We start from the raw sequence: 15,810 nt of genomic DNA, 5'->3' as shown, positions 1-15,810 counted from the left end.
TCCATGTAGGCCAGGCCTTATAACAGAGGAACGTCATAACACAAAGTTCTAAATAAAGATGGTCCTGAATTGTTATCTCATGTGCAATACAATAATTTCCTATAACAGACATGTCAGGAGAGGTGACAACTCCTCTATAAATCCAGTGACTCACAGGTGACATCTTCTTTAAATGGAGTCATTCTCTTTTCTTGTTTTCTCCATCCGACCAAGACCGTCATGGTAATTTCTTCTGACTACTGAAGTTTTCTTCTGAGACATCTTTGGTCCTTGCTTCTGTGGGCATCTCCTGCCTCTGTAGCAAAACAAATAAAATCAGACACCAGACCAGACCCCTTAATCAATTAGAACCCCATATAAGAAGGATAAGGAAAAAAATATATTCAGACCTCAGAACAGACGTCATCTTATACTCACTGCTGCTTGCTCATTGGGAATCTTCTGCCCCTTTTCTTCTCGTCTTCTGCCTCCCTCCGCACACTACATACTGGCGCTGGACGTAATATACCACGGTACCCCCGTTATAGTAATCGTGGGATCCCATCAGTGGAGTTCCCTGCGATCTTGTGTATAGGTGATAAATGTGCCTTGTGGTACAAACCTATAAAGTGTATGTCCACTTTCAGTGAGAAATTATATTAGAGCAGGAGTGTGCACTCTAAGGCCTCATGCACATGAACGTAAAAATGCCTGTAATTACGTGCCGCTGGATGTCAAAAGAGGGACGCGTCACCAAGACAACGACCGGGGTACGTATGAACTTCTTTCACTTACAATCGCTGCATTCCGCTGCGGAAACTCTGCCCGAAATGGCTGCCCCTACTCTCTATCCACCACTGATAGAGAGAAGGGGCTGCCGATTAGTGCAATTCAATTTTGCAGAGAAAACGGGTCCGTAAATACGGGTGGAATATTGGTGACAACGAGCCCGTATTTACGGGCACGGGTCCGTAAAGACTGGTGGAATACGGGTCGAATACCTGTGACAAAGGACCCGTGTTTACGCTAGTATTTACGAAGGAAAAATTACGACCGTCTGCATGGGGCCTAATAGTTTTTCAAAATAACATGTATTAGCTATTTGGCTTCTATAAGCAGCACGGACTGTGTAAAGTCTATGCTGCCAAATGCTTATAGCTGCAGTAGCAGACAAAGCGTCCTGTTTGTCGCCGGCGCTATAGGATTCTTTACAAAGTCTGTACTGCTGCTAGAAGCAAGATAGCTAATACAAATTATTTTGAAAAAATTATTATCGTGCATACTCCTGCACGATAATCATTTTTCACTGAAAGTGGAGATACGCTATAAGAGCCAAGTACTGGAAAACACCCCACTCTATGGGGGCAATTCATTAAGCCTAGCGATCAATCACCAGGCTTAATAGTAAGAAAACTTGGAGTAAAATGTGACACATTTATTAAGAGGTGAAACAATTGTGGCGACGGCCGGGCGCAACAATTGTGGTGCAATAACCGTGGCCATGCATCATCAATTTCTTCTACATCGTCAATAAAAAACAACCACACAAACATACTAACCTCATGGCTCCTCTTCTCTCCTCAGGCTTCCTCATTACTCCAACGCCGCTCATACAAGGTCCTGGTGCAAGCAGCGTCAGGGGACAGGCCTTAAATGCGATGTAGCACTCAACGTCATCAGTGCTGCGTCACTTACCACGATCGGATTCTGCCTAGTGTGAGTACAATGTATAAGCTGCGCCACAGTAATGAGGGAGCCGGGGGGTAGAAGAGATGCGGTGTGGTGTGTATTAATTAAAAAAATAAATAAATCAATTGTATTTCTTTATTTATTTTTGCTTAACTATCTAATTGGGGGGTAGTCTGATTGGAGGAGGGCACGGTAGGACCTTTACCTTGCTAAACCTCATAAAGAGAAATCTACGCCAGCTAGGAGCTAGCGCATATTTCCACTATAATTTACAATTTCTATTATAAATTATAATAAATTTGTTGAGCCGTGGTGGCCATGCCCCATTCTCCGAAGCCATGACCCATTTCCAAACAAGTGGCAAATTACGACTTTTTTTCCCTTTTGCAATTTTTATATGCCAGGTAGAAAAGTTAATAAATGGCCCCCTTTGTTGCTTGTTGCCAAGGGTTATGGCAAGCCAGTGCACAACTGCACAGTATGGTGCTTAGATGTTTCTGTGCCCTAAAGGAAAACCTTGTTGCTGGTTCCTGGCTCCCTATTGGCTGTTCCATTTCTCATCTTTTAGTACAGGATCCGCCATTATCTTCTTCCACCCCTTTCTGTAAAGCTCCATCCCTTTTATAACAGGCTCCACCCCTCACTATGCTGATAGGCAGCTAACAGAAAAGGAGGAGAAGAGGCCTGGGGATCGAGGAGCAGTGAGTTAATGCAGCCATGCTGACCACTCCCCAGGTGGCCAGGCGGCCCTTAATGTCAACTAGAGGACCGACCCGGGGTGGCACATGTTCTCCTGTCCTTGGTCCAGCCTGTCTCTAATGGCTGCAAACTGATTCTTTACTCCTGGTAAAGAAAAACCTAACTATGACTTTGGGAATCAAATATAGGACTCACATATGAACCGTTCATATCCCCATGCAAAGGAAACCTAAGACCACAAAGCTATAGAAAAGTCGATGTATTTATTTTTACCTTTCCACAGTCTGAAAGGATAAAGATTATACACACAAGTAAGCGATTAGTGTAGATATATTTATTTTCAGTTTTTTTGTAATGGGGAAATTGTTACTTTTAATTCCTTATACCCATGTTTTGTGATTTGCAGCGTCAGTCTGAGCTTGTTATTTTTAATAAGCAACACATGAAGCATAACAGAGAAGGAAAATAAGAAATGTATATATTACAAATATCCAATTTTTTTCCTTACTATCATTGCAGATGAGTAAAGATGAGCAAATTTCCCAAAATTAGTTTCAGGTTCGATTAGATCAAACAGATTGTTAAATTTGATTAGTTGTGAATCGAAAAGTGTCCCGATATCCTTGAAAAGTCATGTATGACACTCTTAGATTTTCTAGGACTGTATCCAACCCCCTTTTAAGCTCTTTAACGGCAAGGCAGCATTAGTTAAAGTGACAGCAACATATATGGCTATGGGTAAACAAACAGTCTACTTAACCCCTTCCTGCTGCGGCCAGTTTTGACCTTCCTGACAGAGCTTCACTTTTCAAATCTGACATGTATCCATTTATGTGGTAATAACTTTGGGATGCTTTCAGCTATTTAAGCGATTATGAGATTTTTTTTCTCGTGACACATTGGACTTTATGTTAGTGGTAACATTTGGTCTATACATTCAGTATTTAATTGTGAAAAACACCAAAATGTAGCAAAAAATTTCCCAAATTAGCATTTTTCTAAATTTAAATGTATATGCTTGTAAGACAGATAGTAATACCACACAAGTTGCTAATTAACATTTCCCATATGTCTACTTTATGTTGGCATTATTTTTTGAACATGCTTTTATTTTTCTAGGACGTCACAAGTCTTAGAACTTACCAGAAATTTCTCACATTTTCAAGAAAATTTCAAAAGGCTATTTTTCAGGGATCAGTTCAGTTCTGAAGTGGCTTTGAGGGGCTCATACTTTAAAAACCCCGATAAATCACCCCATTTTAAAAACGGCACCCTCAAGGTATTCAAAATAGCATTTAGAGAGTGTCTTAACCCTTTAGGCATTTCACAGGAATTAAAGCAATTTAGAGGTGAAATGTACAATTATATTTTTTTACAGAAATTCAGTTTTATTCCAAATTTTTTTCTGCAACACAGAAGGTTTTGCCAAAGAAATACAACTAAAAATGTATCACCCATATACTGCAGATTTTAGAAATATCTCACATGTTGCCCTAGTGTGCTACTGGACTTAAACACAGGCCTCAGAATCAAAGGAGCACCTAGTGGATTTTGGTGCCTTCTTTTTATTAGATTATATTTTAGGCATCATGTTAGGTATTTTCAACAAAAATGTATCTTAAGCATACATTATACCATCAGGTATAACTATCAATCAATTAATCAGAATACCAAAAATATACCTGATATAAAAATAACGTCAATAGACAATTAAATAACAATTATAAATCTTTATTATCCCATAAGGGAAAAATTACCCCCCAAAAAAACATACATTTAAAACACAGAAAATTAAAAACACCCCGGATTGGAATGTCCAACATATCCCATAATAGCCATGACATATTACAATGTTGTAATGCTATAAAATATTGCCTGAAGATCAGAAATCTAGAATAATCAACTAGCTATGGCATGAGTATTACACAAAACTCATATATAGATATATAAAGCCTCATTAATATCTAAATTGGCCATTTATTTACCTGGGGTGGACATGATGAAAGCTACCCAATCCGAGGAAAAAGTGACCCCATTTTAGAAACGACAACCCTAAAGGCATGTATCAAGGGGTGTAGTGAGCATTTAAACACCACAAGTGTTTTTCAGAAATTAATATACAGTGGATGATGCAAAGTGAAAATTGCAATTTTTCCACTGATATGCCATTTCACCGATCAATACGTTGTGCCACTGAAGAATCTTACCCCATAAATTGTTAAGCGGGTTCTCCCGGGTATGATAATGCCTTACATGTGGATGTAAACTGCTGTTTTGGCACAATGTAGGGCTTAGAAGGGAAGGAGCACCATTTGGAGCATGGATTTTGCTTGGTAGTAGTTTTGTTTGAGTATTGCTGGTATTCAGTTTATAATGTGGGGCATATGTAAGCTGTGCGGAGTACATCAGGGCATAATAAGAGGGTATAATAATGGGGTAAATAATAAAACTATCCATAGATGTGTGTTATGCTGTGAAGCAATCCTTTATGCACAGGTCAGTGTCACACGTATCCCCATTTTGTAACACTGCGCCACTTGGGGACATTTCCTCCTTTGTAGTTTGGGAAATTTTGCTGGGAAAGTTTTGCCCTGGTGTAATACGGGTGCCCTAGCTTCCAGCAGAAGTGTTATGTCCCTTTCCTTCCTAGTTCCTAAATACTAGGGCCCTGAAACTGAGAGATGTTTGTTCATCACCGCATTATTAGTGGCATAACTTTTTTATTTTTTGGTTTGTGGAGCTGTGTGATGGCTTTTTTTTTTGCGAGACAAGCTGTAGCTTTTATTAGTACCATTTTCGGACACATACGACTTTTTGATCATTTTTTATTTAATTGTTTGGAAGCGGAAATGACAAAAAAACAAGCAATTTCAGAATTGTTTTTTATTGGGCTTTTATTCTGCATTCACTATTTTTGAGTGTTCCATATAATGGATCTGTGATGTATAGTATGCAACTGGTATACATTCACAATATGTTGCCAATGGCATCCATTTAAATTATTTTAGATATTTTTCTGTTGCTTTTTTTTCTTTTTTAGATGCATCCAAATATATAGTGTGCAAATGTATGTGTACATATTCTAAATGATTGTATCAGCTCATTAACTTACATTACAAAAAAGGGTACCATAGAATATACCCTATATGTTTCTTTTTTTTTTGTGACGCGAGCATTGTTGGCTACACTTTTCAGCATGTAAACCTTTCAAATGTTTGCCCCATCAATTTTCCAAATAAATTAAAATGTTCTATATTCTTTGGAACACGGTGAACAGTCCAATTTCGCCACAAATGTCAAAAGAAGTGACAATTTTTACTCACCTCCTATTTGAAAATCTGATGTGCAAACAAAGTTTACTATACTATATAGATATAAATGTGTGCATATGTATATACAGTATACATATATATATATATATATATATATATATAGATATAAACATATCTATATATATATCTATGTCTATCTATATCTATCTATGTATATGTATATCTATATATATATCTATATATATATATATATATAGATATATCTATATATATATATATACATTGATAGAATACTGTTAAAGTTCTGAGTAGTTCCCAAATGCTGATTCTTTGATGTTCAGTAAATAATACTATTAAACTTTGAAAGAGCCTCATCATAGCAGGCATGAAATAGTATATCACTCTGAAATTATATCCGGGACAATCCAACCTCAAAAACACAGTAAAAGTGGATGGATATAGATATAAATCTGCACATTTAGGCTCACCTAGTGCATTTAATAGTGAGTTCACGTTTTGTGTTTGATCCCTGCGTCTCTTTTGGGTTTGATGTGTTATAGACATTGTCACTCAGCTTGATACAAACAGATCTTTAGATGTATACAGTATCATAGGAAGTAGTGTAAATTATTATTTTTATTGTGCCAGTCATTTATGCAAACCTATGGACAATTGATGTGAGGGAAGATTTGTGATGGAACAAAAATGTGACTTCTGTTTATTTTATTTTGTGTTTTTTCCTGGATCTGAAAATTTTTTCTGAGATTCGCCAGCTCACAAGTGGCTGGTCGTGTATTTACACAAATGAAAGCAATGAAATCATCAGTGGTATCCTCTATAAACAGATTGGGCCTTATTTATCAAAGCTGTCAAATTTGTCTTGTTGCAAATAGCCACCAATCACCGGGTCCGATTTTCAAGAGCAGTTTAGGAAATTAATCTGTACTGTGATTGGTTGCTACGGGCATCAATGCCAGGCTTTCTATTAGACAGGTACCAGATGACATGCAGATTTTTTTTAACATTGTCAAAACATATATATATATATAGATATATATATAGATATAGATATATATATATATATATATATATATATACAGTATAGATAGATGCAACTGTTTTATGCATTTGTGGAAAAATCCTGCAAAGTAAGAATGCTTTCAAAAATAGAAGTGTTAATAGTTTATTTTATTAATTAACAAAATACAGAGTGAGTGAACAAAAGAGAAATCTAAATCAAATCAATATTTGGTGTGACCACCCTTTGCCTTCAAAACAGCATCAATTCTTCCAGGTACACTTGAACAAAGTCATATATTTTGCAGGATTATAGTCAGGTGTATGATTAACCAATTACACCAAACAGGTGGTGATAATGAACATCATTTTCATATGTAGGTTAAAACACAGTCATTAACTGTAACAGAAACAGCTGCGTAAAACTGGGTGAGGAACAGCCAAACTGTGCGGTCCACTATGGCAAGACTGAGCACAGCAACAAGACACAAGGTAGTTATACTGCATCAGCAACGTCTCTCCCAGGCAAGAATAATAAAAGCAGACTGGGGTTTCAAGATGTGCTGTTCAAGCTCTTTTAAAGAAGCATTCAGATAAGGGCAACAAGGACCGTGGACGCAGGGGTCGGCCAATGAAACTTAGTGCAGCAGGTCAAAGACACATCATGCTTACTTCCTTTAGAAATCGGAAGATGTCCAGCAGTGGCATCGGCTCAGAACTGGCAGAAACCAGTGGGGCCTCCGGTATACCCATCTACTGTTCGGAGAAGTCTGGCCAGAAGTGGTCTTCATGGAAAAATTGTGGCCAAACAGCTATACCTTCGTCCTGGAAACAAGGCCAAGCTACTCAACTATGCAAGAAAACATAGGAACTGGGGTGCAGAAAAATGGCAGCAAGTGCTCTGGACTGATGAGTCAAAATTTCAAACATTTGCCTGTAACAGATGGCAGATTGTTCATGGAAGGGCTGGAGAGCGGTAGAATAATCAGTGTCTGCAGGCAACAGTGAAGCATCGTGGAGGTTCCTTGCAAGTTTGGGGCAGCATTTCAGCAAATGGATTTGGTCAGGCTTAATGGTGTCCTCAATGCTCAGAAATACAGGCAGATATTTATCCATCATGCGGTACCATCAGAGAGGCGTCTGATTGGCTCAAAATTTATTCTGCAGCAAGACAACGCCCCCAAACATACATCCAATATCATTAAGAATTATCTTCAGCGTAAAGAAGAACAAACAGCCCTAGAAGTGATTATATGGCCCCCACAGAGTTTGTTTGTCTGAGATGCTCTGTGATTCACTGGTAGCTGATAATGCAGCTTCTGCGTGTCTGAGCAGGGATAGTATCATTAACCCCTTTATGCCCTAGTCTACCAAAGATGATATCATTAGTCCCTTCACCGCCCTAGACCCCCAACAATGTTACCATTAACCCCTTTAAGGCCCTAGGTCATGGATGTAACCACAAACCTCTTCATGGTCCTTCCCAAGGGATGTTACCATTAACCCATTCACTACTTTAGACTACCAGGAATGTTATACATCACTGCAAGGGTAATTAAGACTATACATCCGTATTCTGGAGAAATAACAGCAAAAATATTTTTTTACAGTCATTATTTATTTTACACATGAGAAGATGTAAGTTGCAGATATGCTGGCGAAAGTGGGCACATACGTGTTTTTGTTTTTTTTTTGCGCAGGGGACCTCAGTTGCTTGTGTTCGCCCCTGATCAAGCAGTTACTTTGGCAACAGTACCACCCAATCTTCCGATGTTAGATTTAAACTTCTGGTGGGAGTTGTGAACGTTAACAACAATGGAGGTACCCTTTGAAAATACTCCAGTATATGAACATTTACTTTGAACTTTCTTTTTTTTGCATAGGTGTCCAAGGTCTTTCATCTTAACATTGTTTTATTTAGTGTCTCACCAGTTTTCTACTCCTCTCTAGAACATCATCCATACAGGTATTCCTTTTACATCCAACACAATACCCAGTATCCCCAGCTCATGCATTGATTTCACGGAACAATAGCAGAGATTAGATGATAGAAAATTGCTGCAGACTGGTTGTAACTGTATTGCTCCAGCCTGTTGCCTTTGTTCTATTCAGCATATTGAAGTAAAGTGATGTCAGCATCTTCCTCCACAAGAGGGAGCGCAGGCTGTGATAAACTGGGTGCTGCTGACAAGCCGGGGAGGGGATGCAGAACACTAGATGCAAGTACCCAAATTGAGCCCTGTTAGCGGATAAAGCTCGGTTATTATTTCTATTGTTCAGACAGACAGCTTATGATAGACTGTACAGCTGCCTAAGCAGAACTGTACAAAGACTCAACAATCATGTGTCGTCAATTTATGTGGACTATTTTTATTCTCAATTTTTTCCAAAATTATATATGGATAATAAAAAGTTCAACGCCCCCTTGTAATGCAGTGTGTTTTATTGTGCAATCTGATATCCATTATCATTGTAACATTCTGCAGAGCTAACTTTTTTTTTCGTGTTTTGTTGTTTTTGTCTCATAATAGCCTAAATCCCAATAAAGAATATTATTATGACCACACTATGTCATCAATGTAGTTTTTCTCCAGATTGCTGCCAGAGTTTCACGTTGGCTCAGCGGTTAACACTGTTGCCTTGTAGAGCTGTTTAAAATAAAGTAAGGCACCATCTGCAGGGGTGTATCTATGGGGGTTGGCAAGACACTTGCCCTGGGTGCAGTTATCGTGGGGTTGCAGGATGTGGGTCTCTGGTCTCCTCTTGATTTTTCCCCCTCGGTCTCCTGCCTTTACTGCATTAAGTTACAACGACCTTAGCGTCTTGCCCACTGTTGTAACTTAATGCTTGATACAGGCATTTAAGCAGTCAGTAAGGACTGAGGGAAATGAGGACATCTGCAGGGAGCAGCTCAGGAAGAACATAGCAGGCTCTGTCCTCTGCTCCCCACATCAGTTATGAATCCTGCTGCTCAGAGATGGGACAGTTATCTGCAGGAGACATAAGTTTGTGTGTAATGTTGTGTGTAAATATGTGTGTATGTGAGTGTGTGTGTATGTGCGCATTTGTGAGTGGGTGTGCTGCAACAAAAGAGTAGCTATTGGCGTGCTGTGGATTAAAAAAAAAACGCACGACGGGCATGGCTTGGCAGCCGGGAGATATGGCAGCTTGATCTTGGAGCTCTGGAACTACAATAGCTATTTTCAAAGAATAGCTCTTCATACTTTACCGTTTTGATTCCTGAGGATGCAGATCTACAGATGATGACTAGAGGCAAGAGAAGCCTTAAACAACAGGGTAGATTGGAGTTTTACTTTGATAAAGACCGTAATGATGTGGACCTTAGTGCTACCTCATGCTCGCATTCATCTAGCCCAGGAAACCCATCCTCTCCTGGACGGCAGAACCGTCTGCGGGGGTCGGCAAAATCAGGAGATGCCTGTGCTACCTTTGTCCCCAGCTCAAGATACAGTCCTCTGGCTGGTGGAATGGATGCAAATGTTGGTGCCAAATGCACCACGCTGCTGGCGCCATCTTCTCTGTCAGTGATTCCTGCAAAACAACGCCTTAAACTCCAACCACAGCCGGAGGTAAGCGAAGACGCTGTCCCTCTTATTCCCACCTTGCCGGTTTCGGTTACAACAGCCTTTGAGGATATACCTACCACTGATCAACCTGCATCGAATACCTTGATGAAAGAAATGCTGATGGCATTTAGTATCTCCATTCATAAGGAGATTATTTCTTTATTTACACCTATAAATACAACACTGCAGGGCCTAGGGACGAGGATACATCATGTAGAGAGGAAGATGGGTGACTTTGCAAACTCCCACAATAATCTTGTGGATGTCCACAATGACTTATCTACGGAGATTGATAGCTTGAGAGCTAAAGTCACAGATCTTGAGGACCGTTCCAGACGGAACAATGTGAAGTTTCGTGGAATATCAGAAGATATCCATCCAAATTACCTTAAACATTATGTCCAAAGCCTCATGATAGCTTTACTGCCATCAAGTTCTCCCACTGAAATTATTATTGATAGAGCACATAGAGTTCCTCGCCCTAAGCATCTTCCGGATACCTTGCCTAGAGATGTACTCACCCGCATTCATTTTTATGATACTAAAGAAGCCCTGATGACTGCAGCTAGGAAACACGATGAGCTACCGGCACCGTACCAACACATCAAGCTATTTGCGGATTTATCTTTGGCAACATTGCGTATGTGCAAACACTTAGCCCCTATCACTTCTACTTTACGAGACCAAAAAATTGCATACCGATAAGGATTTACAGTGAAAATTTCGGTGTGCTACAATGGATCTCTGCATGTCATCACATCATAGGCAGAAGGGAAGAGTCTCCTCCATATGTGAAGTCTCCCATTCCCTGAAACTGCAGATTGGGACTCACAGTCACCTTTACGGGTGGAACAGGACTAGCAGTTGGTGACTCCAAGAAGAAGAACAATCGTTGAACAGCTGATATATCGAGTAGTAAGTGCCGTGAGAGCTCGGCCATGTCTCCTGGAAACAAAGCCTGAGTATCTGTCCCACTATTCTGTTCGAGCTTATAAAGCTGCACTTCTGTCCAGTTTGTTTGTTTGACTCTAACGTATGGGTCATATTGTTCTCCATGTTTTACCAGGTATTATGTTTTTGGATTTCTATCTCAATAGTGTTCATGATCTATTGCAATGTTCTGAGTCTCACTTTGTTACGAACAAGATGTGATGTTCCTACCGTATTGTATTTCTCTTCATATGTGAATTCTGTCTTAGCTTTAATGTGCAAAATGGGAGATTCCTTTGTTCAGTGGTTATATATGTTGAATGTCTATATTATAGCGTATTATCTGTTTATCCATGGGGCTTAAATTTGCCTCTTTAAATGTCAAAGGCCTGAATATCCCCCAAAAAAGATCGTTCATGTGGAACGAAGCACTTTCTCTACAGTGTGACGTATTTTGCACACATTGTGGATAAAGATGCCCATAGAGTAAAACATCCTCAGTTCACCACGGTCATCTTTTCATATCATAGTATAAAACAGTGAGGTGCCCTTCTGACTATCAAAACACAATGGCACTTACACCAATTTCATCTATGATAGATCCTTGCGGCAGATTTATCATTCAAATAGGAGAAGTCAATAATGTTCTGTATACAATAGTGGTTGTTTATGCCCCGAATGTCCATCAAATCCGATTCCTCAATAAGTTGTTCCTGCAAAATTAATAAGATCATGACACCCATATAGATTCTACAGCATCAAGGCGGATCTAATCCCAATCTTTAGCTCCTATCCTGCATAGAGAGGATGTTTATGATATATGGCGGATTCAGCATGATTCGAAAAGGGACTACTCTTATTTCTCCCCGGTTCATAAATCTCATTCCCGCATAGATCTATTTCTCATTAACAGATCTCTCTTACAGAGTGTCAAACACTCCACTATAGAACTAATTAAATGGTCGGACCATGCAGCCGTCACAATGTGTGTAGATGAAGAATATCCGAAATCTCCCTCCTCACTACGGCATAATAATTAATTCCTCATGGCTAATCCCCAATATCAGGAGGAACTCAGGAAAGGGTTGGATGAATACTTCCTATTGAATGTTAATTCTGATCAGGACCCCTTTATACTTTGGAATACTCACAAGGCTTATATGAGAGGGCTATTTATAAAATGGGGTTATAGAGCCAAGAAAGAGCGGGATCGGCAATTTGATGAGATAATGGTACAGATATACACCTTGTAATCTATCAATAAATCTTCCATTTCTTTGACTAATACAAGACTATTACAAAATCTCTGTTTAGATTGTTTATTATATAAATATAAGAAACACTTACAGTCTGCTAAAGCTCAGTATTATTCCCAGGATAACAAGGCTAGTAAACTACTAGTGCATAAACTAATAGCTCGAGCTATAAAATGTAAAATTCCATTCCTTATTTACTCCCCCCATTCCACTAAGTTGTATACTCCTGGGCACATAGCTAATAAATTCAGAGAGTACTATCACTCCCTATATAATCTGGATCCTTCACCTACGCATCCACAGGACCCCCAACAGCATGTTGTAGACTTCTTACACTCATTAAACCTTCCACGGCTCTCATCTGACCAACTAGCTGACCTAAACCTCCCTCTCACCAAAACTGAAATTTCTAGTATAATTCAATCACTTCCGATACACAAGGCACCTGGTCCTGATGGCCTCTCTGGTATTTATTATAGGACATTTGAGGACTCTCTTTTGCCTGATCCGTTTGACACTTTACAACAAGCTATCAATCTGGGTTCCTTCCCCAAAGAAATGCTTAATGCAATGATAGTGACACTCCTAAAACCAGACAAATCACCAGACATCCCCCAGAATTTTCATCCCATATCTCTACTCAACTCCGATTTGAAAATGCATGCTAAGGTTGTAGCGAACCGTTTAACCCGAATGATGCCATCATTGATCCATCAGGGCCATGTCGGGTTTGTTAGGGGACGACAGGGCCCAGAAAACACACGAAGGGTCCTAAATATTTTGGATCGCCTGGTAGAGGGAGGAATCCCAGCTGTCCTGGTCAAATTAGATGCTGAGAAGGCGTTCGACCAAGTGAAATGGTTGTTCGTCTTTTCGGTATTGGAGGAGATGAGATTTGTGGGACCCATTATGAGTGCGGTTAAAGCCCTATACACTTCTCCTTCTGCGAGGGTGTGGGTGAATGGAACTCTCTCAGACTAATTCCTAATAAGTAATGGGACTAGACAGGGGTGTCCTCTGTTCCCTTTAATTTTCATCCTTTCTATCAAACCATTGGCACAAGCCATTAGACAAAACTCTGCAATACATGGCGTACGAATAGGGGATCGCTCCCATTGCTTCTCTCTATATGGTGATGACATAATTATGACTTTGGAGGAGTCAAAATCATCTCTGGGTGCAGCCTTAAAGCTCATAGAAGAGTTCAGCACATTATCACAATATAAAATCAATATGGGAAAGTCCCAAGCCTTACCTTTAAATTGCACGCATACAGATATGCTATCCATGAGATCTCGCTTTTGCCTGGATTGGCAACACGAATAAATCAAATATTTGAGGATTAACATTACTAAAAATGTCACTTTTTCCGAGTGAACTGTCTCCCTATGTTGTCAGTAATGGAGAATGATCTGTCACACATTGCTACTCATGAGGTTTATTGGATAGGCAGAATAGCGGTGTTTAAAACATTGGTTCTCCCTAAATTACTTTACTAAGAACACTGCCGATAAAAGTCCCTTTATCTTTTTTTAACTCAACAAATAAACTACTGAGTTCATATATATGGAAGAGAGGTAGGCCATGTATTGCTGCTAAAATATTACTTAAAGGGAAGAACTTTGGTGGGTTGAGTTTGCCTAAATACGACATTACTACTTGGCTACTCAGGTTTCACAATTACATAAATGGTGGCTAGGGGATACGTCCCAACATTGGGTCCATATAGAATCAACATTGGTTCCCACACATACTTTAAAGGCATTTCTGATAGCAAGTTTAAGTCCCAGTTTACCTGAAATATCTCTACCATACTTTTTTCTCTACATCTATTTACAACTGGAAACAATTCCATTCTAAGTGTACGCACTCTGAATTGTCACAGCTTTCTTGTGTTTTTCCTTTAGAGGCTTTGGAGCTCTTTCTCCCTGACCTGGCCCTTCAAAGTTGGAGGCATTGGGGAGTGACCCAAGTGATTGCTCTCATGGACAAAGATCAATTGCTTCAGTTTGTCTCATTGCATGACAAATTTCGTATTCCACATAGGAATTTTTACAAGTATCTCTGCATTAGACATTTATTACAAAAGGAATATCCCTTTAAGGGTACAGCAAATGCGGACAGCTTTCAATACTGGCCTAAGCCTATCATGGAAAGCCCATTTATGACCTATTAGGTTCTAAAACAAAATTTAAAAAATCACGTCCATTTCTGGCCTGGGAGAGAGAGCTTACACAAGTATTCCCCTCATCATTATGGTCTACTTCTCTTGCCTTTGTTGGAAAACATTTGAAATGTACCCTCCATTATGAATCCTCTATGAAAACTGTACTTAGATGGTATTATACTCCTGATAGACTTCAGCACATATTTCCAGGGGTATCACATATGTGTTGGAGGGATTGCAGATGTAAAGGTACCCTGCTTCACATTCTATGGAGATGTCCATTGCTCACGAATCTTTGGACCTCTTCCCTTGACCTAATCTCACATATGGTAGGTGTTCCTATAGACCCTATAACGTCGGGGTAGGGAGACAGATAGGTGAGCCCTAATCTACCCACCACTCAGTCCCTGCCTACTTGCACAGCCTGTCCTAGGCGACAGCGTACAACTGGGCGTCGGTCCCTACGCTCAATATGTGCACGACAGACAAAACAAGACAAGGGTACACAGAAGCAAGGGAAGTGGGGCAGTTTCCCATGGCAACACCGTGAGCAACAGAGTAGTGGACGAGCCGAGTTAAACCAGGAGTGTACGTGGTAGCAAATGCAGAGCAGGAGAATAGTCAGTCAAGCCAGGGTCAATATGAAGCAGAGGTAAATGGTAATAGCAGGAACAGCAGTGCCAGGAAGCAAGAGAATCACAGGCAAAGGACAAGCAGCAAATGAAGGTATAAGTAGACCAAGGGCGGGAGCTAGAACCATCTGGCCAGGCTGTGATAGGCTCTCCCACTCCTCAGCCTACCAGCCTGAGTGATAGCAGATCGAGTCACTCTAGCAGACCTAGGAACAGATGCAGGTTGATTAACCAGGGGCGTCGACACAGAAGCTGTGTCAGGCAAATCCTTTACAGACCCATCCCTGTCCCTGGCACTGCTCTTCTTAAATATTAATTCTTTACCGTCTAATTTTAGGATCATAGCAGCGCATATTTTTCTAGCAACTAAACTGGCTATTACTAGAAGTTGGAAGAGTTTGACAATGCCTCCCCTACAAGAAATGATAGTTCATATCAACACTACATGCTCTCACTAAAAATTTTAGCATACAAAGATCAGACTTTTTCGAAGTTTATGAAGATGTGGGGTCCTTGGCTCCATAGTGCTCATAATTGTGTTCCTATATAACTGGTCACTCTAGAACATTTGCATCACTATTT

Source organism: Rhinoderma darwinii, chromosome 7 (genome assembly GCF_050947455.1).
Source record: "Rhinoderma darwinii isolate aRhiDar2 chromosome 7, aRhiDar2.hap1, whole genome shotgun sequence".
NCBI lineage: Eukaryota > Metazoa > Chordata > Amphibia > Anura > Rhinodermatidae > Rhinoderma > Rhinoderma darwinii.
This window is presented reverse-complemented; position numbering follows the sequence as displayed.